The sequence below is a fragment of the Schistocerca gregaria genome, unplaced genomic scaffold (genome assembly GCF_023897955.1).
Source record: "Schistocerca gregaria isolate iqSchGreg1 unplaced genomic scaffold, iqSchGreg1.2 ptg000310l, whole genome shotgun sequence".
NCBI lineage: Eukaryota > Metazoa > Arthropoda > Insecta > Orthoptera > Acrididae > Schistocerca > Schistocerca gregaria.
In genome coordinates, this window is record NW_026061790.1 from 602501 (window position 1) to 607500 (window position 5000).

Below are 5000 nucleotides of genomic sequence, written 5' to 3' on the forward strand. Positions count from 1 at the left end.
CGGGACTGAGGCGTCTGACGGCCCCTGTTCCACTATTTTTTTGTGTCCAACGGCCTCACAGCCGATGGGCGTCGTACGGCTCCACACCGGAGCGGACAGGCACTCGGGCGAACGTCATTCAAAACCGGCGCCAGGCGCCAGGTACCGCAGGCCAGCCGCTCCAGAGCTTCAGCGCTCGTACCACACAACAACAACACTTCCGCTAGTTTTGAGAGGCACGCGTGGTTCCGCACGCGGCGCACGGCCACTGCCGTACAGGTAGCGTGTTGCGCGACACGACACGCACATCGAAAGACATGCAGTCTAGTCGGTAATGATCCTTCCGCAGGTTCACCTACGGAAACCTTGTTACGACTTTTACTTCCTCTAAATGATCAAGTTTGGTCATCTTTCCGGTAGCATCGGCAACGACAGAGTCGATGCCGCGTACCAGTCCGAAGACCTCACTAAATCATTCAATCGGTAGTAGCGACGGGCGGTGTGTACAAAGGGCAGGGACGTAATCAACGCGAGCTTATGACTCGCGCTTACTGGGAATTCCTCGTTCATGGGGAACAATTGCAAGCCCCAATCCCTAGCACGAAGGAGGTTCAGCGGGTTACCCCGACCTTTCGGCCTAGGAAGACACGCTGATTCCTTCAGTGTAGCGCGCGTGCGGCCCAGAACATCTAAGGGCATCACAGACCTGTTATTGCTCAATCTCGTGCGGCTAGAAGCCGCCTGTCCCTCTAAGAAGAAAAGTAATCGCTGACAGCACGAAGGATGTCACGCGACTAGTTAGCAGGCTAGAGTCTCGTTCGTTATCGGAATTAACCAGACAAATCGCTCCACCAACTAAGAACGGCCATGCACCACCACCCACCGAATCAAGAAAGAGCTATCAATCTGTCAATCCTTCCGGTGTCCGGGCCTGGTGAGGTTTCCCGTGTTGAGTCAAATTAAGCCGCAGGCTCCACTCCTGGTGGTGCCCTTCCGTCAATTCCTTTAAGTTTCAGCTTTGCAACCATACTTCCCCCGGAACCCAAAAGCTTTGGTTTCCCGGAGGCTGCCCGCCGAGTCATCGGAGGAACTGCGGCGGATCGCTGGCTGGCATCGTTTATGGTTAGAACTAGGGCGGTATCTGATCGCCTTCGAACCTCTAACTTTCGTTCTTGATTAATGAAAACATACTTGGCAAATGCTTTCGCTTCTGTTCGTCTTGCGACGATCCAAGAATTTCACCTCTAACGTCGCAATACGAATGCCCCCGCCTGTCCCTATTAATCATTACCTCGGGTTCCGAAAACCAACAAAATAGAACCGAGGTCCTATTCCATTATTCCATGCACACAGTATTCAGGCGGGCTTGCCTGCTTTAAGCACTCTAATTTGTTCAAAGTAAACGTGCCGGCCCACCGAGACACTCAACAAAGAGCACCCTGGTAGGATTTAAACGGGGTCCGCCTCGGGACGCGAAAGCACCCCTTCGGCTCGCCCCACCGGCAGGACGTCCCACGATACATGCCAGTTAAACACCGACGGGCGGTGAACCAACAGCGTGGGACACAAATCCAACTACGAGCTTTTTAACCGCAACAACTTTAATATACGCTATTGGAGCTGGAATTACCGCGGCTGCTGGCACCAGACTTGCCCTCCAATAGATACTCGTTAAAGGATTTAAAGTGTACTCATTCCGATTACGGGGCCTCGGATGAGTCCCGTATCGTTATTTTTCGTCACTACCTCCCCGTGCCGGGAGTGGGTAATTTGCGCGCCTGCTGCCTTCCTTGGATGTGGTAGCCGTTTCTCAGGCTCCCTCTCCGGAATCGAACCCTGATTCCCCGTTACCCGTTACAACCATGGTAGGCGCAGAACCTACCATCGACAGTTGATAAGGCAGACATTTGAAAGATGCGTCGCCGGTACGAGGACCGTGCGATCAGCCCAAAGTTATTCAGAGTCACCAAGGCAAACGGACCAGACAAGCCAATCCGATTGGTTTTGATCTAATAAAAGCGTCCCTTCCATCTCTGGTCGGGACTCTGTTTGCATGTATTAGCTCTAGAATTACCACAGTTATCCAAGTAACGTGGGTACGATCTAAGGAACCATAACTGATTTAATGAGCCATTCGCGGTTTCACCTTAATGCGGCTTGTACTGAGACATGCATGGCTTAATCTTTGAGACAAGCATATGACTACTGGCAGGATCAACCAGGGAGCTGCGTCAACTAGAGCTGAGCAGCCGGCCGCCCGGGAGTGTGTCCCGGGGGCCCGCGCGAACACGCAAGCGTCCGCTCAATTATTCTGCAAACAGGAGGAGGCCGAGCTCCCCTGCACGATACACCTCGAAACCCTCTCAGGTCCCGGCGGCGCGCAGCGCCGTCCTAGGTACTTGGTCGGTTTCGAGAGAGGCGCAATCGCCCGGAGTTAGGCGAGTAGACGGTTTTAGTGCGAACACCCTTGCTCCCAACTGAGCTTGCCGCTGCCGACAGAGGCCCGGGAGCGTGCTGTCGTGGCATTGCCGGCGGGAGACAACACGCGCCACCTATGGTGACCGGCAGCTCCAACGCCAGCGCCACACAAGGGCAAAGCCCCACTTGGGTGCAGAAGCGAACTCTCCCAGCACAGCGCACGCGCCAACACGTCCGCACAACTGCGATACAAACCACCTGCGAGAACCGCTGGGGCGACCGAGCAGCAGACGGCGTCGCGGCGCCGAGTGCCAGGCGGCGGCGCATCCTCAACGCACACAGTCCTCAATCAGACCAGCACACTGCAGATGTCCACCGCGCTTCGCACCGGGCTCGGCTGAACCAACTTTGGCCGCCAGGCGCCGCGTGCAGGGTGCGCCGCAGCGTAGCTGCACCGCCTGCCGGGCCCGTCGGCTGGCGCTCCTGCCACTCGGCGCCCCCCACCAGCCGCCTGTTGCGCGTGCGCCCACGCAGCGCGCGGCCAACACGCCGGGCGGCCCCCCTTCACCGGCCGGGAACAGTCCCACCAAGCCACCGCCGCGTATCGCTTCATACCCACATGGACCTAGTCACGTGTGTGGATGTGGCGGGTACCGCTGAAACAACCGGTTAATAGCTGTACCGATCGTCGCCATCACAGATTCACCTCCAGCGTGAACAACCGCTCAACAACGGATTTCCAGTTCATTTGCGTATCTTGGGCAGTAAACGTAGATGTCCACCTACATTTGCGAATTCAACAATTCTTGCATGCCAGGATGTCATGTGTCACGACACGCTACATCAGACCACATACACACTGCGACATGTGCAGAAGAGAACACGTGGAAGGTGGCCCGCGCACATATGCGATGTCCCTTCCGCGATCCACTGTCAACCGGCATCTGCGGCATGTCCCAGATATGGAACGCGGTCCACCAGGGTAGCACTTTGTGTGAGGCAATACGACAAAGTCGGAATACACGCGTCACTACATCAGACGGCTCACGCTGACCTGACCTGACCTGACCTGACCTGACCTGACTCACCGCACCACCACCCCCAGCGACCCAGGGTGACATACAATGCGTTCGTACGTTCCTCCCACACGCCTCTACGGCGTACCACAGTGCAACCTAGCTGTTATTGGGAGACGAGACAAGTAGCATCGAGCACAACATATGGAAATTGAGATTCGACACCGTTGGGCACAGCCAGCGTACGGTCACACGTATCACACTACTTCACTCTGTACGTAACGACCGATGATCGGTACAGCGTGTGGGTTACGCGTACGACATCAGCGGACAATGGACACAGACCATACCACGACGTACACTGAGGGCGTCGACATCTGAATGCAACTGAACAGCTGCGAGGCTCATTTAACACTCAAACGCCAGACCGACCAGCTTGAGAGGACAGAGACACAAAGAGGGGGACAGAGGGGGGGGGGGGCGGCGATATAGTCCTATTGCAGTACAATTGACAGTGGATAGCGGGAATATGTGGAAAGTAAGCAACACTCGCAAGACATCTACATGAGGATAACAACGACACCAGAGATTCCGAGCAGTGAACTATGTTAGGCAAAGGGACAACGTGGGTTAGGTTAAGGGACAACGTGGGTTAGGTTAAGGGACAACGTGGGTTAGGTTAAGGGACAACGTGGGTTAGGTTAAGGGACAACGTGGGTTAGGTTAAGGGACAACGTGGGTTAGGTTAAGGGACAACGTGGGTTAGGTTAAGGGACAACGTGGGTTAGGTTAAGGGACAACGTGGGTTAGGTTAAGGGACAACGTGGGTTAGGTTAAGGGACAACGTGGGTTAGGTTAAGGGACAACGTGGGTTAGGTTAAGGGACAACGTGGGTTAGGTTAAGGGACAACGTGGGTTAGGTTAAGGGACAAATTGAGTTAGGTTAAGGGACAACGTGGGTTAGGTTAAGGGACAAATTGAGTTAGGTTAAGGGACAAATTGAGTTAGGTTAAGGGACAAATTGAGTTAGGTTAAGGGACAAATTGAGTTAGGTTAAGGGACAACGTGGGTTAGGTTAAGGGACAAATTGAGTTAGGTTAAGGGACAAATTGAGTTAGGTTAAGGGACAAATTGAGTTAGGTTAAGGGACAAATTGAGTTAGGTTAAGGGACAAATTGAGTTAGGTTAAGGGACAACTTGAGTTAGGTTAAGGGACAACTTGAGTTAGGTTAAGGGACAACTTGAGTTAGGTTAAGGGACAACTTGAGTTAGGTTAAGGGACAACTTGAGTTAGGTTAAGGGACAACTTGAGTTAGGTTAAGGGACAACTTGAGTTAGGTTAAGGGACAACTTGAGTTAGGTTAAGGGACAACTTGAGTTAGGTTAAGGGACAACTTGAGTTAGGTTAAGGGACAACTTGAGTTAGGTTAAGGGACAACTTGAGTTAGGTTAAGGGACAACTTGAGTTAGGTTAAGGGACAACTTGAGTTAGGTTAAGGGACAACTTGAGTTAGGTTAAGGGACAACTTGAGTTAGGTTAAGGGACAACTTGAGTTAGGTTAAGGGATAATGTGGTACAACCAGAGT

The 5000-nt window shown here is 53.3% G+C and overlaps 1 non-coding gene across 1 annotated transcript; it reads right to left on the reverse strand.

Annotated features, from left to right (window-relative positions):
• Nucleotides 1-311: 311 nt before the first annotated feature.
• Nucleotides 312-2204, reverse strand: LOC126305321 (small subunit ribosomal RNA). Its single transcript, XR_007553387.1, has one exon. It is a non-coding gene; the product is annotated as a small subunit ribosomal RNA (ribosomal RNA).
• Nucleotides 2205-5000: the final 2796 nt, after the last annotated feature.